At 34.1% G+C, this 25,003-nt stretch overlaps 1 pseudogene; it reads left to right on the top strand.

The window, feature by feature from the left end:
* Window positions 1-1,028: 1,028 nt before the first annotated feature.
* On the top strand, window positions 1,029-3,004 carry LOC114051740 (annotated as a pseudogene).
* Window positions 3,005-25,003: the final 21,999 nt, after the last annotated feature.

The following is a 25,003-nucleotide window of genomic DNA, read 5'->3' as shown; positions in this document are numbered from 1 at the left end:
ATCACAAGAACTCTTATCTGCCTTGGAACTGTGACCAAGGCCTCTGCTCTCCACAAGTGCTAGTGCTTCTCTTCACCAGAGAACTGTGACCCAGAACTGAGACCATGAACTGTGTATGGGTGAGGCAAGAGGATTCTATGCCCAGTGACAGCAGAGGGTCCTCTGTGATCTCTTTCTGACTAGTTGCCCCAAATTTCTACTTACAAATGTGCTCCAGGCTGGCCCCCAATCCATGTCATAGACTTCTCTTGCCAACATTCTAAATTGTTTTGGGCTGGAATAATGTCTCACCCCAACCTTTTATTGTCTCTGCCACCCCAGAATTCCACTTGAGATGTTATTTTAAAGTTCTTTGGAGACAATGTTGGGAGAGTTCTGCTAAGCTGTTGTCTCTTCTCCACCATTTTGTGTAAAAAAATCAATCAGTTAATATTAAAGCTTAAAACAGCAATAAGGCTTTTGAGACAATTTATGTATATTGGTAATGAGACTAGAGATCCGTTTTCCCCAGTAAAATCATATTCAGTTTTAAAAGAGATTTTATTAAGACTTGTTTGTCTTGTGTTTTAGGTATATTTTCCCATTAGTTCTTTTCTTTATAGAAAAGGAACCACTGGTTTCTGTGATCCTGAATGCAGTCCCCTGGCACATGAGCTCTTTCTTTCTGACTCATTGCCGTAGTTTTTTTTCTTCTTTTTTCTTTACAAATTTTGGCTGTGATGTTCCTGGATATTTTCAATTCACGGATTCCTTCAAGAAGCAAGTAGGGGCATATTTAAATTTTCATTTTTCCCTCTAGATCTAATTAACCTGTGTGGTTTTAAGATTTCTTGAAATAGCTCCCCAACTCTTCTTCCAAACACCATCCACTGGGGCCTGAAGGTGGGACTTCCTATGGGCAGAGTAGAAGGAGAGGCAAGGCTACTGTATTAGATTCCTTGAAAACACACTCTCTCTGGCCTGACAACATAGGGGTCACTTGTGGGTACCAGAATTCTGTGGCTGAGGGTAAGAATGTCCACCAGACCATGAAGTTCCTGACCAGAAAGTTGGAACTGTCAGGAGCAGAGAAGCAGGGGACATTCTGTGAGACCTACCAAACAGAGGCCTCCACCAGAGGAAGCCAACATCAGTGTGTGGTTCTACCATTGCAAAATTCTATGACTTCTGCCAGTTATCTGGCATAGTGGCTGCACCTATCCCAGCTGTTCTCTAGGAATACTCTGAGATCCTAAGTTATATGTTGTAGATTAAAAGAAATCTAAAAAAATAAATGAATATAAATAATATGGAAGAAAATCAAGATGGATTTGTGAAGCTGTGCTGTGCTTCATGGAATAAAAATTGCAGGACCAATTAGATTTCTGAAGACCTGCTAGATACTATTGGCTAAAATGGGGATTTACCAGGCCCAGGTTCTGGGTTACAAAGAAGACTATATCAAATATAATTCAACAAAAGGAGTTGAGACTTCTGTAAGACATGAATAGATGCATATGGAGATATTATGACTCACTCAGGACCATTGTATCTTGAATCCTCAGAAGTGGTACTTCTGGATGCAGTAACAACCAAAAATCTGTTTGGGTGTGTTGGAGTGCTCTCATGTGGCCTGTGGATGGTACTCTGTGGAACATGTATCTAAACACTTCAAAGAAACCAGATACATATTTACATACATATTTACTATGGAAATCAATGATCTTTGTATGTTCTGTTTCTTCTGTGAAGACCATGTTTTTAATGATAACCCTGAAGGGGATCTGAAATTGTCAGAAGTACTATCTTAGCAATTAGGAACTAGAAGCAGGATCAGTCTGTGAGAAGTGGTAGGATGCTTCAGTCAATGGCTTCAGGAGAGGAGGTGTTCCAATCTTAGCAGGCTCCTCAGGGACATCCCCAAATGTTGACTGCTTTGTTGCATTGGTGCCAGTGTCTACTGGCTAATGTACTGAAGATCCGGTTTGAAAAGGACACTAGAGGCCAACTGAAACTGAAGTAAAGAAAGTAAATTGAGGAGTTAAAGGAGAGGAAGGATACTGCAAGTCAGTGAAGGCAGGAGATGAATACCCTCCCCCAAAAAAGCAAAAGTCTGCTGTCTCATATTCACCAAGAGAATTTAATTTCTAGGAAGTTCAGAGAAATAGCAACAATGTCCCTAACTCAAATCAAAGGAATGCAAAGCAGAAAATTCAAGCTTTTTTCCCCCATCTGCCATAAGTCAATAGTGACTCCTTCTATGACTGGTCTGTGGAACCTGGATAATACCTGTTCCATGAAATCTATCCTTCAAATGCTCAATCACCTCTAAAGATTCAGAGAATGTTTTTTGGCCCTTCTCTGGGAAACAGAAGAATTACTTGCCAAAACAGGCAATGGGAAGGCTCAAATGTCAGGTAAATTAGCAAATTGATCTGCTGACAGTGAATCAGTGAGAAATGACATAACTGAACCATGCAGTAGGCAGGGTTCATCCACTGTGTGTAACTGTGGATCCTTCATAAATAAGAGTTTAGAACTAATGCAAATGAAGAAGACATGTTCTATGTACATTTCTCTCTGACATAAATTACACACTGTCTTATGTGCTCTAGGAAGTGGACACATTTGCCATGCTCCATTATTTGTGGAGCCTGATTGCTACCTTTTGGGGCTATGACTAGCAAGATGTACAGTAGTTTCCCTGTGAACTACTGGATAAAGTAAAGAAGGCAATGTAATTAGAGGGAACCAAGAATTGGATTCTCATTACCTTCTCCCAGAGAAAACTCACCAACCTGGTTTTGAAGGTGATGAGCACAATGTTGCATGGGCAACTGATTAGTCAGGCTACATGCATACTATGCAATTACAAATCCAATACCATTTTATCCTTTTGGGATCTGTCCTTGGAATTCTTTGAGTGTTTTCATTGCATAGAAAAAGGGGTTGTCCCTTTTAATCAGACTGAGTCCAAGTTATGGAGATGTTGGCCAAATTCACAAAGATGGAAGCCCTGGAATGAATGGGACCATTAGAAAGCTGACTATTTTCTTAATTTTTTTTTCTGGTGAACTTTAATTTTAATTTTTTTTTAAACTTCTTGCTTCATTTCTTCCATATATTTCCATCCAAATCCATTCATCAGTTTCTCTTGATTCCTAGCATTCATTATTTAAGGGATTTTCTTCTGTTTACTCACATCTCTGGTCTTAGATTGGGACTTTATGCCATACCAGGTTCTTCTTTCTTTCACACTGTTGCAAGGGTGGCTAGGCTACTGTCTTGTCCTTGCTAAAGTTGGTATACCTCCATTACTGCCCTGCATTAGCTCTAGATGGGTGGCTGGTTCTCAGATTCCCTTCTTGCCCTTGTCTTCAACTGTGATGTAGGACAGGAAATTGAATCTAGAATTGGGACCATGCTTGAACCACTAGCTAAATCTCATTGATCTCCAAGTGGTCTAGCTTCAAACTTTTTAGAGGACCTAAAATAAAAGTGCCAATAGGTTTCTGGCTCTCTCATACAGATCTGGTTTGGATGGAGGATCTTAATGATGTTTCCATTTTGGTTTATTGATTGTAGTTTCACTTGACATCCCCAACTCTTTATTTATTTTTCTTTTCTGGGTAGTTTCTTAGGGGAACTAGAATCTGCTATAACTTCTTACATCACTCTTCCCAAAACTAAGCCAAATTTACTAACTACTAAACAGTGATTAATTTATCTAACCACAAATACATCTGCTATAATAGCCCCTAGTCTCTATAAAGGAGATATCCTTCATTTACAATTTTCTGCAACCTTCATTAGTTATTCAAAAATTGAGTTTAGCTTACTGCTATGGGTCTTTTCTTTTATGTTGCTTTGGTCAGATATATTGTTGCTTTGTTCATACTTCTTTTGTTACGTACAAAACTTCTTATGTTTCTCCAAATTGCTCAGTCATTTCATACTCTATAATAATAATCTATTACAATTATATAACTGTGTTTTCAGCCATTCTCCAATCAATGAACACCTACTCTCAAGTTTTTTTTTTTAATTTCTAGAAGGAGTGCAGTAATTATTTCCTAACGCAACTTGAGAAATAGGATTCTAAAACTCACATTGAGTTCTGAAAACATTTATGTAAAAAGAAGCATTATTTATATTTAATATTAAACTGTAGTCATGTACTTTGTTGATAAAATGTTCTTAAATTATTCTATTTTCTTCCCCCCCCCGTCAGCACAAAGGAATGCCATATATAACACTTCTTAAAAATAATGCAGTTAGACACAGATAGTTCAAGTAAAAAGTCACTATACAATTAGTGGCAAAATCTGTTTCAGCAGATACAGTGCCAATTTTGCTTAAAAGATTCATTTGAATATTTCATAGTCAATTACTCAAGTTGATAATGCAACTAACAGTAAAAAAAAAGATGCCAATACAAATAATTAAAATATACCTCTCCCCAAACCTATATTTATTAACATTTTCCATAAAAGTCATAAAAATGTGAGTGAGCAAAGATTTAACCTTTATTTTGGTAAGTGTTAATTAAATTATAATTTTCTACATAATAGGCCAAACAAATGGTTAAGATTTGAAAACTTCTTCCATACACATTGATACAGAATTGCTGATAACTCAAATAGATTAAAATATGTTTAAAAATGGGGAAGCATTTGTGGTTTTTGTTTGTTTGGTTTTTGTGTGTGTTTGTGTGCGTCTCTGTGTCTCTGTGTGTGCATGTGTGTTTTCTTTCTATCGTTAGGAGGTATTTTGTCTTATCAATGTAGAATAAGACAATTTATGCATTTAATTAAATAATTACTTTTGTCCCAATTTTATTGAAATTTATCTTTTCTCACCCCCTGCTTCAAATCATCCATCTTCTAAAAAGAATATAGTACTGACCTAGTCATTTGATACATATGTTAGAGATGAGCTAGTCATATAACAATATTAAGAGATTTTTTTAAAAAGTCAGTCTGAGTCTGAGTGCTAAACTGATAACCTTGGAATGTTCAGAGTAAAGCCTCCAGGTGAGAGAATGCATCTTCTTTGCAAAAGTTTGGAAAAGAAGAAGAACACCAGGTAAGAAGGTATCAGTGGGTTGTAATTTGCATTGTATGAAGGAGTATCCACATCAGGGAGTTCACAGATTCATTTAAGTATTAAAGCACAGCAATATTCTGCCCTATTAATTTTCTGAAGGTTCTTTCAATTTTGTTTTGTTCTTTCTTTTAAATTCTTAGTAATCTTACTAGTATTTTCACAGTGGGATTCCTAAACTCTTCTTTTATCCACTTCCTCTCCTTCCTCAGTTTCACAGATTTGTCTTTTTCTTTTTAGAACTCCCCTCCTAAAATTTTCCATAACCCACTTCTTTCCTGACTCTGAAATGTTTTGTCTCTTGCTATATAAGAGAATCTTGCAGATTTAGAATGGTTTAGTCACAAACATTGCATTTTCTCTTTTTTCTTCCTTTACATAGAGATAGATAGATAGATAGATGTGTGTGTGTGTGACATGCACACACACACACGCACACACATAGTATTCATCTTCCTCTCTGACTTCCTTAAAAGTTTGACCATTTGTGTCAGAAGATTCCTATTGACAAGAAAATTGGTGATATACTTCAAGAAACTTCTAATTTCTACAGCCAATTATTACTGATAATCTAGATCTTTAGCATTTGATACCTCCCCCAGGAATGTAGTCACAAATTCCTTTTACAAGCATATACATTCAAAAGGTTTCAAAATTGAACAGATTTATTTTAGAGGCTAAGAGAAACAAATAGACCCCATGTCAAAGTTCACATAAAATTCTGATATGTGCCACTTGTCCGATGAAAGACTCTATAGAGTCATCTATTTACAGTATAAAAAAACAAAGAGAGTGCCTAGAAATTGTCCAAATTCTCTCTGAATTTCTTCTAGTTTTCTATGCAGCATCATTTTTTCTCGAAGCCCATGTCTATGGCTATTCTGATAATAATCATTTATTTAGTCCTTTTCACAAACCTGACTGAGGTAGGAGAAGGTCTGCTCTGAAGAAGATTCATGTCCATCAGAGATCTTGAGTGCATCTACCAGAGATCCCAAATTTGGAAAACACCTATATTTCCCTCTCTAGCATGTAGTGCAACAAGATGTAATTCATATTCTTTCTCTTTCTTCAGCCTTCATCCTCTACAATTCATCTCAAAAATGCCCAACAGATAGCACCAGTTACTGATATTTAATACAAAGATTTCCAAAAAGGAGACTCTAGAATAACTCCACAGTGGTCATGATTCAATCACAAGAACAAAAAAGTCATCAATCAATCAGAAGAAAGGAATATGGGTTCATATTCCTTCTTCCCTTTCCTCCACCTGATCATGGTCTTCTCTCTAACACAACTGCACCAACCCCTTCAACCCTTTCAGATCTTTGATCCTCATATGTCTTCCATGTTCATAGTTATTTTTTCCTGACTCCTGTTATAATTTGGCATAATCCAAACACCAACAGCACCTGCAGTCAAAAATTTTCCTACCTATTATTATGAGTGTCTTCATACCCTGTCTACTATATCATTCCTTGGCTTCTATAAGAGCTTTTCAGTGGCCAATAACAGGACACTGGTTGCCTCCCTGTAACTATGTTACTATGCTACCATGTAACATGATTACTATGTAACTTTTATAGGGCAGTAACCAGAGAGTAACACCCATCATCATGTTCAAGCACACACACACACACACACAAACACACACACACACACACAAACACACATGCACATGCACTCACACACACCACTTTTTAAATGAGAGTAACACCAGATGAGTAGGCATGGATGAGTTATAGTTAAATATATATTTCCCTGAAAATCTATCCTTCCAAATTTCCTTCGTTTTATTGAGAACATGAACATACTTCCAGTTCCCCAAGTTCTCACCCTTTATATTGAGTCTTCATTCAATTGAATTTACTTTCTTTAATTTTACCATTTTTTAAAAAATTTCTGAATCTGGACTTTTTTCAGTTCTTTCTTTCTCAAACTTTACATTGCATCTGACCGTTCTTTCACCCTGAATGTTTATTTTTTTCTGGGCAGTTGTGATACTGCCTTTTCTTTGTTCTCCATCAACCTGTTTACTTATTCCTTCATAGAATTTTTTCCTGAATTATAACATATCTAGACCGTAATTTAGAATGTTCCCCGAAGCTCCCTTCTCTTCTCTCACTTGATGACTTTCTCATTTCCTAGTAATGTAATTAACATTCCTATGCAGATGACCCATGGATGCATTCAGAACTATTCTAAACTATGCATTCAGAACTATTGGTTTATGAGAGCATATTGTTAAAAATTTCAGTGTATACATTAATACCTCATAAATTGAAGAATGATACAAATCAAGTTTTAACTTGTTTTATTTTTTAGATGAGAATGTGATGGAAAAAATTAATAATGAAGATTAAACTTAAAAATGTATTGCTAACATTTTTTTCCCTCAGAGAGTCTATTACTAAATATTTAACAACACACCAATGAATCCATTCCTATATCCAGTCTTCTTCTCTCTTCTGAACCCTATCCTGTATAACAAATTGCTCTTTGGACCTTTCAACTTTGATCTTCCTTAAGCATCTTATACTCAATATACTGAAAACAAAACTCATTACCTTTTTCCTGAAATATATATATCTTCTGAAATTGTCTTTGTTGATGGCACTATCACCATCCTTCCTCTCACAGATATCTGCAGTCTTACATTATTCTTGACACTAACATTTCCTTCCCCTCACATATCCAATGAGTGACCAAATCTTGTTTTCTACCACCACAATGTTTCTCATATCTGTCTGTGTTTCTTTACTCTTTTCCTACCTTCCCCCTCAACGCCTAGTAGATCATGGCTGTTATTTCTTCCTGGGAAATCAGTTTTCAGAATCCAGATTCCCTCACCATACGTCTCATAGCTCAAAAACACTGTTTCAGATAATTTCATTTCTGAAACCTTTGCATACTGTGGTTCTTGTGATCCATGGCTACAAATAGATCTTCTAAGGGGTTTTATAGGTACTATTTCCCCTTACTCATTATAAGCATATTTCTCTCCCTACTTGAGACTATAATCATGGTAATATCACATTTTGCATCCTCTTTCCTCCAAGTCTGAGGCAGCATACCTCCCTATTTCACTTTTCATAGGTTTCATGGCCTAGGTGTATTGCATGCTCTCTTAGTATCTGAATATGTTTTTGAGTTATTTCAAATTACTTGGGTTGACTCATGAAATGTTTAGAGAAAGAATATGTCAGGGTATAAATTATATCTTGTTGGATTGTATTCTAGAGAGAAAAATTTTATATATACATATATATATATATATAAATTTAAATTTCCAGGAAATAATAAACAAATTGAAATGGGATTGTTCAACTCCTTAAAAAGAACAAATTGTGCTCAAATACCATAATAACAGCTATTTGTACATAATGAGCTAATTTCAAGTGAATAGTATATATTCATTAATATAAATCTTGTAGGATCCATATTTGATAGTACTTTAAAAACTGTGATAAAGTATAATTCTTTAATAATGGTCATTTTCTCAGATTTCAATAATTCTTACTACCTTGCCAACCAGTCTGCATCAGTCATCCATCAAAATTGCTTTATAATGTTGGGGTTTTGTTGGTTTTCTTTGTAATCCAAGACTAACAGAGCTTAGTTAAGTATTTGCATTAATCATTACTATTGTTATTATTTTAAAGTCATCAAATTATCCCCAGAAGTCACAAATATCATTATTCCCATCATCTGAATAAGTAATAAATTTCCCTCTATTTCATTCCCTTTATTTCATGTGATAAAATGCATTCTCATGCATTTATAGCATGCTTCTTTCATGAGTTGCAACTAAAATTATATTATTTTGAGAGCATGAATATATAAGCTTCATCTATTATAATTGAATGTCTATGTTTCCAGTAACTATAGTATCACTCATCAGAATCATATTTTATGTGAGTCAATACTTAAATTCAAGAAATTAAGAAGTAATATGGGTTCCTGGTACATAAGGATTGGAAAAATCCATGTAAGATAATACAGCAGCAGGCAATATCTTTCCTCATTGTCAATATTGTCTATTGATATGCCTTAAGTGTACTGTATGTATTTGTTGTAAAGCCACAGTTTTAACTACTTAGAACCAGGAACAGTCTGCATTCTATTCTTTTTTTTGTCAGTAGGAATATTCATTTTTATATATTTATAATTTTCAATTTGATAATTATAGTCTGTTTACAAAAAAAATACATAGAATTTTTGCTACTGAGAATCCATCAATTTTGTCATGAACAACTGAGATCCCTTCTTATTAATTAATTACTAATCAGAGGCAGAGGGGAAGAACACTGGCTGAAGAGAGATGAGAATGAGTTTTTATGAGACTTTTAAAAAATCTTCAACATAAATATACTACACAGATTTTATTATTATTGATATCTTGGCCATCATCCTCGTCTTCTCTCTGGAATTTTGAATTCTATCCCTGAAAAGCTGGTTTTGATAGGTGAGCTTTCACCTTTTTTTTTAATGTAACTAGACCCCTTTACTACATCCTAGCCATGACACCCTAGTATGTACATCCATTGTCTCAATTCCATTTCTATCTCACCTATACATCTTCTCTTCTTAAGTTAGAATATAAACCCCTTGAGGACAAGGACTATCTTTCTTGCTTGTATTTGTATCCCCAGCATTTAGCATAGTCCCTGGAAAATGGTAAATATTTAATATTTCAAAGAGGACCAATGTCCTTATTCACACTCATGTGTGAATTGGATTTGAATGAGGCAGAGTTGCACAAAGTCATCAGCCTCACTCTCTCTTCTAGAGTCATTGAAGTCCAGTGGCATGACAAAAGTCAGGATGACTGGCAACAGACTGAAATGTAGTGGAGGACTTGACATCTTTGATGTCTGACCAAGCTCTAAGTATCCCACAGCCACTGCTCCAGCTACCTTCACAGCCTTTGGAACAAATTGTTCTCATCCATCCATTCTTCCAGAGAAAATTTCCACATGCTTGAGGTAGACACTACCTTAACTCACCAATAGATGCCCATCATTTATCCTCAACCTGGTTTAGCCTACCTGCCCAGATGGTTTCCTGGGAGTGTGGCTGCTGTGCATGCTACAACTTCTTAGAACTACAGGTGAGAGCTCAGTGCAGTTGGACAACAAAGGTGCATGAGCAGCACTGAAAAAAGCTTGGCAAGCTCTCACAACAGAGGTTCTAAAATGTTACACCCTATAATACAGGTATTTAATACAGTTTAAAGTTACTTATTGCTTCTGGATCAGCCTTGTGCTTGATATATTTAACTAGATTCAAAACATAAATTCTGACTATTCAGATCTACTCACTAGTCATATCCAAGATCATGAATCAACAGATGTTTCTGGAGGACAAATGTCAAAAATGTTCATCTGGTCCTTTGTCTATCCTACCAGTGCATATACACCATGCCTTGTGTGTCTCCTGCACTATGATATTCTATTTATGAAATGTTTCCATTGTCATAAAATCACAGAATCACAAATTTAGAGCTAGAAGGGATGTTAGAGTATAAGTTTAGGTGACTTGTACAAAGTCAGAGAAGTAATGAATGGCAGAGCTGGATTTTGAATCTAGATCCCCTGGATTCTTGTGTAGCATTCTTTCTTCTCTATTATGCTACCTTCCAACGCAGTCATTCAGAGGCTAGTGAGCTGTATGTCTCAAGACCAACTATACTACTATGGAGATTATCTTAATGGCATTCTCACCTACTCCTGACATCTTGTTTAGCATTCTATATTAGTTAGGCTATCCTCCATTATTGATGATATTGGGGATTTGCCAAACTGGAAAAATATGAATTAGAGGGAAAGAAATTCTGAGCACTAACATGCTTGTAGGAAATATGTATGGATCCATGAAATATGGAAGACATACCACATGAGGGAACTCTTTTATGAGTAAAAGACATGTATTGAGTTTCTAAATTTTGTGGGATATTATTACTGCTACATCTTCAGGTTTTCCATTCTGGCATGCTTTTCATAGACATGTTGAAACATTCCAAGGACTTTCATTAAAAACCAGAAATGTTAGGCATAATCAATGATTTTAAGTGTTTATTTAGGTCACCATTTTGATCCTTCATCTAAAAACAATGGTTTTGTTAGAGTGAGGGTTATCCTCTCGTGCTTTATAAGTGGACACACACTTACAGAAACCCATGTGCTCAAGTAACAAAATTCTGTAAATTTTGTCCTCGTTCTATTGCAGGAAGTATTCATAACAATTACTTAGTGAATATAGCTTCTGTGTTAATTGAACATTTTTTTGTTAATTTGTTTGATCCAGAATATGTTTGACTATCACCTCAGTGGGCATAAGTTCTCAATCAAATCAGTTGATCTGCTGGGTTGTTTCTATTTTGTTGATTTACTGAGTTATTTCTATAATTCTCAGCTTCCACTGAGATGCTATGCTTAATGGAACTTCCCAACATCTTTATCAAAGCTAATTTATAAAATTCTGAAATCATTTATTCAATTTTCATTCTCCTTTCTCTTATTTCTTTTGCATTCAGACTTTGATCCTTGATATGAGCAACCCCACCTTGGTTTATGATTAGTAGTCAAATTTTCATCTTTCCCCTTAAAATTTCTGAAATCATACAAGTCTGATGTCTATATCTCCTCAGTTCACTACAATTTGTAATATTCAAAATGGTAGAGTCAATTGTCAGAGAATTACTACTTTAGGGAATGTTTCTCAGAGAAAGCACATTGCCTTCAAACTCTAAGTAAGCTTATTCCAGAAACAAACATTTAACAAGGATTCTTAACTTAGATTTCATGAAGTTGGACAAGGAAAAATACATCTTCATTTCAATATAATTGTTTTGTTTTGTTTTTTGGTAATACAATGGATTTTATTTTATATGTTTAAAAATGTCATTCTGAGAATAGGTCAATTGGCTTCATCAGACTGCCAGAGAGATTCATGACACAAAAAGTTTAAGAAATGCTGCCTTAAAGGGAAATACGTGACACTATGATGCTATGAACTTTTTAAATTCCCATGCACTGAAGTTTCCTCCTATGATCATTATCTGAGAAATTAGAGTTTTATCCATCTGAACTGTACTGCAACCTATAGGCAACCAAAGCATGATATAAACAGAAGTTTAATAGCCTGACATTGCATCCCTTAAGAGCCTCAAAGTAAAGAATCACATCACTCCAGGTTCCCCAGACCTCTTTACCTACTCAAAAACTGTTAAAACATGTGTTAAGCTACTTCTAAATCAAATAGGTTTTGAACTCCATGCCTTGCCTTGAATGATTTCATCACTACAAATTCACCTTCTATTCATTTGTTCCTTATCATAACAGGCCCATCCCAAACTGATTTAGAACAGCTGAAATTGCAGCTGTAGCTATCCCTGTAATCACAAATGGGCATGTGACATAGAATAATGATCTAGAGCTAGATGGGAACAAGAGAAGTCATCTAGGCCAGTGGTATAAAACTCAAAGAGAAATAAGTGTCACTAATCTGTACATAAGGACCCCTGTAGTTCATATATTGACTTTAGTTTAAAATGTAATATTAGCTATCTTTTGTTATATTTATTATGTTCAATATTTCTCAATTATATTTTAATATTGATCAGTCCTATATTCAGCAATATTAAGCTGAGCCTTTGTGTTTGACACTGTTCTGATCTAGTCTAATCCCCTCAATTTATCAGTAAGAATTTTTTTTGAAGGTCACATTAAAAATTCCTAGATGACTTTACCATCTAATCATCATCAAAGTAATATTACACATCTCAAACCAATGTTTAAAAATTCTTTCCAATTAAATATTTTAAATAAAATGAATGAACTTATAAAATTCCATCACCAACCAATTTCTTTTTGCTGGTGACACTGAATGTCAACCTACTTAAATTATCTTTAAGATGATGTCTTATCTCTTCTATAAACAGGTTTTAGACTAACCTTTAATCAATTTGGACAGACAAAGGGGTGAAGTTACAGATAATCTAATCAGAGAAAATATTTTCTATTTCATTTATCCCCTGATCACCCCATCATGCACTACATAAATGATTTATACCATAATTCTTTTACCCATACTATATACTACATTATCGATTAAAAGAGCAGATAATTCATGTCATTGAAATTTATTTAGCAGGTACAATCTTGAAAAAGAGCCAACACTGTTTTCCTTTAGCATTATTGCAATCACAGATTGCAGAAGTATTTTCCCCTGACCTACATTTTACTTACACCTTTCATTTCAAAACCCCAAATAGAACATCTTTAAAGTTCATGATTTATTTATATTTGTAGCCATAAATGCAGTTAAAAGCATGAGGAACTGTTGAAGCCCTACTGGAAGATATTGTTATATTAACAGCTTCATTTTTAAAGCTGATTTCCTTTTCTTCCAAACAGCATGACCACAACATTTAAATGCATTTTGCCCCTAGCTATGCCTACTTTTACCTATCACTTCTGATTAAAAATCATGTGTCCCTTGAGTGTGTGTGCAAGTAGGAGTAGAGAAGCAGCCCTTAGCCTAATTACAGAATTTATCCTTTTTTTTCATAATAGGCAATTCCAGAATATCTGAAACTCCACAGAGAAATGAAATCTATTTTGCTCTTATTCTACATAATTTTGCTCATGCAGTTCACAGTTGTGCTAATATATTTGTTAAAATAAAATTTGTCCACCCATTCATAATAATAATAGGTCACATTTGATATAGGAATCCCAGAATTTGCATTTCAGAGTAAGTAATGGAAATAAAGTAAAGTAAATAAAAATGCCTTTATTACTCTTAAAAAAATGGGCAGATGCATTTTCTGATAATTACATGCACCCAAAAGTCTATTGTCCATCCTTCTTTCAACTACCCATATTAAATATGACCACACAATTTCTAAAATCATTTTCAGTTCGAAATTCTATGGGCTTTGATATAGTTTCTATTTTTTCCCTAAAAATATAAGAACATTTAAATTAATTAAAAGTGTCTTTACTTTTCTAAGTTTCAAGTGGGATCCCTTATACGGAAAATGGTAAATCCAGGATCTGCAGAACCTTCATTCACATAGTGAGTAATTGATCTCCTGTGCATTTCTTCGAATACATAATATATATAATATATATAATACAATATATTAATAGAATATGTAATATAAAATATATATAATATATAATATATAATTCTAGCATATGAAGATAATATAGTATAAGATGCACATATATATATGTATGTGTGTATACACACACCAATTATCTATCTTGATAATATCTTCCTGTAAAGCAAATATGTTACATTATTGTGATTTTTTTATCTCAGATTTATTTTAAAGTAACACCAAAAATGATCATCTGAATTTGAGGATTGGAAAAATACTGAAAGGATATGTGCAATTTAGGATAGATAACTCTTTCCCTTCAAAATAGTTCAATATATTTTAGAACATCATTTCTTTCTTTCCATACCAAAAGGTAATACTAGATGTCTTACGTACATTGTATCCATCCACCCTCACTCTGATTACTCCACATACTTCTGAGAGAGTTCCAATAGTAGAATTTTTAGAAATAGCATTCAACATGATAATGGAATTATTAAAACCAAAAGACAAATCATTACTTTTTTATGGATAATCTAGAAAGTAAGCTCTCCCTTTGTGATTACAGTGAACCTCACTGAAATGCAGTACCACTAAAAATTACAAAGACAGTTCACATAGTAATTTTTTCCTCAAATCGCTGAGATATGTTGGGAGAATTTGCCTTCTCTAAAATGTATATTCTTTAATATGTTTAACCCTTGAAGAATTTTGTTGGTAAGGATATTGACAAGCACTTTTTTGAAAGATTATTATTTTAAAATACTCCTTAGTAACTTATCTGATTAAGATAAATATAGTAGTATGTAAAATAAAATAGTATTCACAATGTGTGAAGTTGAGAACCTGTCAAGAAAAAATATTTATTTACCTAAGCATAACTCTTCACTATTTAAGAGGAGATGTCTCTTTCTGAAAAAAAAAAAAAAGAAAAAGAAAAATCATCAGTCTTGGACTGTACTTTGTTGTTGTTCAGTTGTTCAATCACATCCAACTCTTCAGGAGCTGGGTCTAACTGATGCCAAACCAATAAAGTCAATTTGTCCAACCAAATAGCTGAATAATCCAAGGAAAATGTCAGTATAATAACCAGGTTTCATGTAGTGTCCTAAATAAATTATTAAATGAATGAAGACATGAGTGAATGAATTTTTTAATAGATGAACAAATTAATAAATGAACTAATAAATATGAAGTGAATAATTAATAAGTAAATGAATGATAAGAAAATTTACAGATAAAAAGTCAAATTTTAGTGAGTTGTAATGATTTAAAACAGAAAGTATAAAATAAGTGATTTTGTGAGCAAAAAGTTTTAATGTCTAGTAGAATTAATATCTTGTCATTAAAGAACATGTAAAGAAGACTACTTGTCACCATAGAAAAGATTTTATTACGTTAAATAAACCTGTTTCTATTCTCCTTAATTGAGATAGGAACTAAGATAACGGTTGATATTGATTGAAATACTAGGCTTACTTTCACTTTAGATACTTCTCAGATATTGACATAATGATAATGCAATCTAAGATATAGAAATTAAAATTTAAAGGAAATGAGGAAAAATTTAATATGATTCATCATATATGAAGAATTGAAACAAATAAAGAAAATAATAAATGCAATATACTAGTCCTGGATGACATAGAAATAGGTTGGAAAAGAAGCCATCAAATAGGTCATTATTAGCTTCATTCTAAAAATCTTATTCTAGCTCAAGGTATATACAACTGTCTACCTTATAAACTCTCTTAATTTGAGTGAAATACTTTGGTAGACACATTGATTTTGTTTATTCTTAAGTGATTTTTTTATGAATGTTAGTGTGCAAAAAATCTTTCCACCTCCAATTTAAAATCTGAAAATAAAAAAAATAGATACTAAAATTATTCTGAACAAAAAAAAGATAAAATAAAAGATCTATTCATTAATTCATTGGTCTAAGGAGCCTCTCTCTATCCATTGGTCTAAGGAGCCTCTCTCTATCCACCTTTTCTGAAGTCTTAGAAAGTTGTCTAGAGTTCTGAGAGGTTGAGGTCCATGCAACCTATAGGTGTCAGACATGGGACTTGACATATTGCCTTACACTGAAAATATTGAAAATTAAGGCAGCTATTGTGAACATAAGAGTAGATTATCTCTCACAATGGGGAAAATAATTCCATGCTGCTCTTTATGAATAATGAATTGTTCAAACTCTGGCTAACACATATCAGATATATCAAATAAGTGAAAAGTTGTTGCATTAGCAGTTAAAAATGTGATATTTTTAGTCATGTATGTGTGCTGGTGAACATATATGTACAGAGATAAAGAGACAACATTCTATACTGCAGAATATTATTAGTCTACATTAAAAGTCAGAAAAGACATAAGGTTTCCACTACCATTAAAAGTGCAGGAAGGTATTTTGAGGTTCATCATTTCACAGACAAAAAAAATTTGAGAGAAAGTTATCTTGTAATAGTAAGATGTAATCGAAATTTAAATGAAATTTTGCTCACTTTTATTCATCTTTACAACACACACAAATCCAACCTCATGTGTTATTGTGTCAAGTGCCTGTCTGTGTCTTTAGAATTCCTTATTTGTGATGTAATTTATGGACAATGAATTGCAGTTGAAAATAAAAAAAAAATCATGGTATCATTCTATCAACTGAGGACCCCCAGAAAATCACTTTCCCCTCCTAATAGTTTTAGTATTTACATTAAGTTATTAGGATTATATATATATATATATATATATATATATATATATATTGAGATTAATTAGGCTAAGAATTTAATTTTATCCTTAGCAAATGCAGTGAGATGGTGTTGTCATGAAGACCACTGTATTTTAATAGTATTTTATTTTTTCCAATTACATGTAAAGATAGTTTTCAACATTCAATTTTATCAGATTTTGAGTAACAAATTTTTTTCTCCCTCCTTCCAACATCACCCCACTCTTCAAGATGGCATGAAATTTGGTATAGGTTATACATGTGTAATCATATTAAACATTTTCTCATTAGTCATGTTGTGAAGGAAGGATCAGAAAAAAAGAGAAAAACCACAAGAAAGAAGAAAAAGAGGAAATAAGATGCTTTGATCTGCATTCAAACTCCATAGTTCTTTCTCTGGATGTAGATAGCATTTTCTATCATGAGTCTTTTGGGATTTTCTTACATCATTGCATTGCTGAGAATAGACAAGTCTATCAAAGTTGGTCATGGCACAATGTTGCTATTGCTATATACAATGTTCTTTTGATTCTGCTCACTTCACTCAGCATCAGTTCATATAGGTCTTTCCAGGTTTTTCTGAAGTCTGCCTGCTCATCATTTCTTATAGCAAAATGGTATTCCATAACATTCATATACCATAATTTGTTTAGCTATTCCCCAATTGATGAGCCCACCATCAGTTTTCAATTCTTTGTGACAACAAAAAGAGCAACTTTGAATATTATTTGTGCATGTGGGTCTTTTTTCCTTTTTTATGATTTCTTTCAGATATAGACCTAATAGTGGTATTCCTGGATCAAAGGGTATGCACAATTTGTTTGCCCTTTGGTCACATTTTGAAATTGTTCTCCAGAATGTTTAGATCAAGCAAAAATGCATGAAGTCTGGAGTGTAGCCAAGATGGTGGAGTAGAAGCAGTGACTTGCTTAAGCTCTCCCCCAAACCCCTCCAAATACCTGTAAAAATGGCTCTAAACAAGTTCTAGAGCAGCAGAACCCACAAAAAGAGAGAGTGAAACAAATTTCCAGACCAAGACAACTTAGATGGTTGATTTGAAAGGTCTATTGTGCCAAGCTGGGAGAGGAGCACAGTTTAGTCTTGGCACACAGGCAAAGATGAGGCCTCAGTGATCCTGGCACAGGCCTCAGGGGACTGAATCATGGGTAACTGTGGTGGTTTCCAGACTTCTCAAACCCCTAATGGCAAAGACAAATGGCAAAGTAGGAGAGGTCTACTGGACCATGGTGAGAGAGGAGATCAGTCCCAGCCCCAGTTAACATGTGGCCCTAGGGTGGTGGCTGCTTCTGGATCTCTAGGCCCACAGACTGAGGGAATATTGAGTGGCTGATCAGAGGGGAATTGGAGGGATCTCTTTGCTAGTGCTGAGGCAGCAATCTCTTACTTTGCCCTGATTGGATCTAGGTCATAGTTCTGGGTGGAGGTCCTGGGGCAAGGTAGAGCACTGGCATGGTGGAACTTATTGTGGCAGTGGAGAGGGAATTCTATGAATAGTTGAAAGGGAGAAAAAAGTGCTTGTGGTCATTCACAGACCAGAGCACAGACCAGGAAAAGAGTAAACACCTCACCCTTGATTGTACAACCTTGGAAGAAGAGAAAATTTCCAGGTCCCTAGAAATATCTCTCAAAACAGTTACACAAAACCTCCGAAGCTTGAGAGAGTACATTCTCCACACTGGAAGCAGATACCTACTTTAACAAAGAGTTTAAAACTCAAGTAATTGGCTTGGAACATGAGCAAACTGCAAAAAAAAAAAGTCAGACCACAGAATGGTTAGATCATTTCACAACTCCACCAACAATGCATTAGTATTCTAATTTTCCACATCTTCCCCAATATTTATCATTTCCCTTTTTTGTCATGTTAGCCAATCTGATAGGTATGAAGTGGTACCTTATCATTGTTTTAATTCACATTTCTCTAATCAATAATGATTTATAGCATTTTTTCATGTGATTATAGATAGCTTTAATTTCTTTCTCTGAAAACTGCCTGTTCATATCCTTTGACCATGTATCAATTGAAGAATGACTTGTATTCTTATAAATTTAACTTAGTTCTTTATTTTAGAAATGAGGTTATCAGAGTTGTTTCCCATTTTTCTGCTTTCCTTCCAATCTTGGTTGCATTGGCTTTGTCTGCATATTTTTTTTAATGTAATGTAATCAAACTTATCCATTTTGCATTTCATAATATTCTCCATCTCTCATTTGGTCATACATTCTTCCTTTCTCCATAAATCTGACATTTAAACTATTCCTTCCTCTCTTAATTTGCTTAGGGTATCTGTCACCCTTTTTTTCTAAATCATGTACCCATTTTGACCTTATCTTGGTGTTCAGTGACTAGTTTCTGCCATACTATTTTTCCAGTTTTCCCAGTAGTTTTTGTCAAAAAGTGAGTTCTTATCCCAGAAGTTGGAGTCTTTGGATTTATTAAGAGGTAGAATACTATAGTAATTTATTACAAAGTCCTGTGTACCTAACCTATTCCACTGATCTCTAGTTTTTAGCCACTACCAAATAGTTTTTATGCTGGCTGCTCTATAATGCAGTTTTAGATCTGGTACAACTAGGTCACCTTCCCTTGTGTTTCTTTTCATTGATTCCCTTGATATTCTTGATCTTTTGTTCTTCCAGATGAATTTTGCTATTGTTTTTTCTAGCTTAATAAAGTAAAGGACCCTGTATTGTAAGAATTATATAAAGATTTCCCTGGTTAAACCATTTGAAAATGAATGACAAGCTTTCTTTCTTGTTCATTTCAAAAATGACTACGGAATTGCTAGAATTTTCTCAAGAGGGACAATGTTCACTCAGGCAAGCCAAGGATGCCCTTAAGGTATTCTTAGGACAAGATTGTTCCTGAACATTCTTACTTTCACAAGAGGACATCTGTCTTATTTAGTGATTCAATTATTTCATGAGAAGGGAATCTGTATTGTTTAATATTTATTAAGTACCCTTAATGTACTTGCTTGCACTCACAAATACACATAAGTATTCCAGAAATTCCCTTCCAGGAGCTGACAATTTGCATTCTTCAATTTTCTCTCTCTCCAAGCTTCTATATTCTATCTTTTACAATTAAATTAAAGTAAGGAAATGTTTCAGAAATGCCTACTTATCTTTTTGGAAAATAATTTTCTGACAGACACTTGTAATTAGGGAAACTTCTTTCTCTTTCTATCTCTATATTTCTCTGTTCAGATATTTATAGAGCAAAAAAATAAAAATTATTAAATCATAAACTACTTAGCAATAAGCACTACAGCTTAGATACAGGCTAACAACACAATAATAACAATAACTAAAATTTATATAGCAAAACACAAAAATGGGAGAATTCAAAGAATCTTGTAATCTTAATAAATCTATCTTACATTTGGTCCTCATGCAAAACATATTAAAATTGTTTAATGACTTTGGATACCTTACATGTCACAACTTTAGACATTAAATAGAATTGTATCTATGGTTAAATGTATCAGAATTTTATTGATCCTAAAATATGCACAAGTGAGCCCTTTTTGGAGAAATTCCTTTAAGGTTGTATTTTGATTTTCTGAGTCAAAGCACACATAAGAATAAATGAAAAAAAAAATACATTAAGTGCTTACTATGTGCCAAGCACCATGATAGATACTACAGATATAAATATTAAGAAAAAATCTGCCATCAAGAGCTTATAATATAGTGGAGGAGAAGACACAAGAAGATAGATCTTGGTCTGAATTAGAATTAGCAGGGGGTGAGGGAGTAAGGGAAGTACACAAGTTTCTTCATTAAAGAAAGGAATATAAATTTCTGAAGAGTAGATGAACCAGACCCATATATACCCTTGTTGGAGATGATAAAATCTTGAAAGCAATGAGGCATCACTTTATAAGGGGAAGTGAGAAAGGGAAATAGTAAAAGTATGAAAAAAATCAAAGACAATAATATTGAGAGATCAATTACTACCAGACTATATACCTATGTTCTCATCAAATCATGTCAAATTAAGTTCCAAGAAGCATTTATTAAACTCTTGCCATAGTAAGTACCAGACACTGTACTAAGTAATTAAAAGATACAAATGCAAGCCAAACAAGAAAAAAAATATATAATACCTTCCCTCAAAGAGCTTACTTTCCAATGGGGGAGGACAACACACCAAAAAGTAGCTGAAAGTTGGTGGAATGAGGTGGAGTCATTCATAGCATGGTGGCAAAGACCAGAGAGCCAGAAACTGATCCAAGTGAAGAATGCCGGATAGGTGACCCTTCCTCTAAATAGAGGTTCCAGAAAGAACTCATCAGTGATGGAAGGTGGCTAAAGGGACAGAGGAAAATCCAAAGTAAAAAGACTATGGAATTGAGGGAAATGCTATGGTGAGATGATGGCTGAAGGAAGTATGGCTACAAAGTGTAAGAGTCAAAAACACAGCCAGTAAATAAATATAACCTTCCCAAAAATGGAGGTGCTATCATCCTCAAAAAATCTTTATAAAAATTATCTAGAATTGCATTTGGAGATCTTTGATTAAAATATGAAAAGGGCATATGAATTCAAAAATAGGAAGTGTCAATAATTCAGATTAAATGTAAAAGTATGTCACACATTTTCTTTTCTTTCTTTCTTTTTTGTTGGGAGAGGTGATTGTTAACTATTTACTTCTGGAAGGAATTAAGTTGGTCTGGAAGGAGAGAAAGGGAGAGGGAGGTGGAGAAAGAGAGAGACAGAGAGAGAGAAAGAAAGAAACAGAGACAGAGAGACAGACAGACAGAGACAGAGACACAAAACACAGAGAGACAGACAGACAGAATCACAGAGAAACAGAGACAGCCAGAGACACAGAGAGACAGAGACAGAAACAGAGAGAAAGACAGGTAGACTGGCAGAGCAAGAAAGAGAGAGAGCCTTTTGGTTGACATAAGAAATAGAGAAGTACTTAAAAGAAAAATGATGTAAGAAAATGTAATATCATAAAAAAATTTTTCTGTTTAGGCTTTGAATCCCTACACAACCCAGCCCCAACCTATCTTTTCAGTTTCATTCATCATCACTGCCCTTCTGCACTCAATCCAGCAAACTGACCTTCTCTGTTAAGGACTCAAGTTAGCCTATTGCATATCACCATTCCTTTGTACTTAACATTCACCATGCCTACAATGTACTCACTTTTTACCTCTTTTCCTTTTAAATGCAACTCAGGTACAATCTTCTTCATGAAGCCTTTCCTGGTCCCTATAATTGCTAGTGCCCTTCTTCCCAAACTACCTTGTATTTAACTATTTTGTACGTTTTATACTAATAATTTTATAATTATGTTTAATATATTTGTTTTCTTGCTGATTAAAATATAAATTCATTCAGAGAAGAAATAGTTTCATTCTTTGTGCTTGTATCCCCAGAGCCTAGTCCACTGGCAGGAACATAGTAGGAACTTAATAAGTACTAGATTGGTTGATTTTTTAAAGGAAGCCTTGATTTAGAACTGGAATGGACATTTAGAAATCATATAATCCAACTCCTTATTTGTAAAATGAGGAAACTGAGGCCCAGGAAGTGAAATGACTTAAGTCATATTTGCTAAATAAATAACAAAGCCAGAATTTGAATACAAGGCCATTGAATCTAAATCCCCTTACTTTTATGGTAGAGTATTAATAGAACTACATTTGAATATAAGCACAAGGAACTTTTGTACATATTATTTTTTCTTCAAACAAACAAACCTGAAAAATGGAAATGAGCATTGTAATATCATTTAGAGTGCAGGTTTAGCTACATAAACTATACTGGGGGGTGTATCATTTTAAAACAGGCAGTTGATAAAGTACATAAATAAAATAATTATGAAGCTACATACAAAAATAATGAAAAAGGTATGGTTCCCCAAATCACAATATTTTATAGACAAGAAAAAAGATATTTGGAATCTGATTTGGAGTTGATTATACTCTCATATATTGCTAATAAACCATATTACTTTTTACACTTTATTATTATTTAATCAGTTTGGGCTTCTCCTATTACTGTGGATAACTCAACTGCTCTGAATCCTATTACATAGTTTCATATAGTTTATTATATAGTTTCATGAGTTTTTATGGCAAAAAATATCCACCACTTTTTATTAAATATTTTGTTGAATAATCAGTCCAAATTTAACTAACCAGGTCCTGGAATGATAGATTCAGTCTATAGAGAGGAAATTACTATGTAAAAGGTCAAAGCTTTAACATGAGAGTATTATAGCCCTGTTCCAGCTTTTGAACATTTGGGGGTCATGCTTCCTAACCGGAGCAACATCCCTATGTCTCATTTCCTCTACTGGCCTTCACTGTGATGAGGGATAAACATCCTCCATGCTCTGCTTTCTGGGATGCCCTTCTCCTAGGGACTGCAATCCCTGAGAGTCAGACTTATTTTTCAGATCAGGCAGGATCTTTTTTCCAAGTGCCTGCACTTGACTTCACATTAACCTTTAATCCTGGCCCAAACAAAAGGATTGCTAGTTACTGTCTGATGAGCCAAGATAAAAAAAAAAAAGTGAATTGTGGGTTTCATGACAATTTCTAAGGACTGTGGCACTAACGATACCAGGAAATCACCACCTTACCCCCACCCCCTTCAAATCCCACACCTGTGCAACTAAGAAAAGAGCAGAAGAAAAAATAGTCAATTGCCAGGCATAAAAGTCCATCAGCATTTATCAAGACCAACTTTATACTTGGTACTGTGCTAAGTGGTAGAAATAAAATTACAAAAATGAAACAGTTATTGACCCTCAGGTGCTTATATCTTACCAAAAAAACAACATGCACATATATAAGTCTATACAGAATAAATGCATGGTAGCATTGGAAGAGAAAAGACTAGAATCTGGATGAACAGGAGAGGTTGCATGCAGAAAATGGCTCTTGAAGTGAATATTGAAGGAATGAGGGATTCTACTAGGCAGAGAGATAGAATGTTATGTATGAATTTGGTTGCACCATGGAGTGCAAGAGGTAGAGTAGGTTAGAAAATTAGGTTGGGCCAGATCGTTAAATACCATAATAGTTTATATTTTATTGTAGAGACAATAAAGATTTAAATCCAGTTCTTTTGGAGGCTAAGACTGGCACTATCTACTAACACCACTCTGCTTGACTAATATCTCATTATTATTTTAATCTATATTCGTCAATGAAATTGACGAATAGTTTTACTTTATTTTAATATTTATCAGGTTTTTTTGAATCAAAACGTAACTTTCATAAAAGCATATCTATCATATTCTATCTTTCTTGATTTTTAGGAATGCTTACTTGTTCTCCATGAGTTTCAGTCACTAGGCCCACATAAACCACATCCTAGGGTACTAGAGAGACACTAATCAAATTATATCTCATTAATTTCTCAATATACTTGCAAGTGTGCAGCTAATTGCACAACGAAGAATTTTTTTTCTTACCTTGCTCTCAGGTGGGACTCTGAGCCAAGAAAAGACACAACTTTAAAGGAAACAGGATCCTTTATGCCATGGCATTCTGGGAGCCAAAGTCAGCATTTGGAATGTGAAACCTCACAACCACAGAATGTTAAAGTTAAAAGAGACTTCAGAAGTCATCTTGTTCCTTAACAATTAATCAACTAGCCTCTGTTTGAAGATCTCCACTGGCAAGGGCTTTTTCTTTGAAGAGTAATTGTTTGTTCAGTTCTCTCATTTCTTCTGATTTGGTCTATTTACATTTCTGATTTCCTGTTGTGTTAGTTTAGGAAAATTGGATTTTTGTAAATTCTCCTTAATTTGTTCTCTTTAAATTCCCTAATTTATTAAAACATAGCAGCATGTAGATTTCTCTAATGAAATTCTTTATTAATTTGTGTTGTTGTGATCTCTCTTTTCAATTTTTTTTTTATTCTGGTTCTTAGTGGTTTCCCTCTCCTTTAAAAAAAAAGTTTACTAGAAGTTGGACAATTTCCTGGCCTCAAAATAAGCTCTTGGTTTTATCATTTCAATTTCCTTCATTCTCTAGTCTATTTGTCTCAAGCAAAGCAAAGAAGCAGCATAATACTGTTTAAAAGTATCT

This window comes from Vombatus ursinus, unplaced genomic scaffold (genome assembly GCF_900497805.2).
Source record: "Vombatus ursinus unplaced genomic scaffold, bare-nosed wombat genome assembly UNPS02014805.1, whole genome shotgun sequence".
NCBI classification, from domain to species: Eukaryota; Metazoa; Chordata; class Mammalia; order Diprotodontia; family Vombatidae; genus Vombatus; species Vombatus ursinus.
This window is presented reverse-complemented; position numbering and strand designations above follow the sequence as displayed.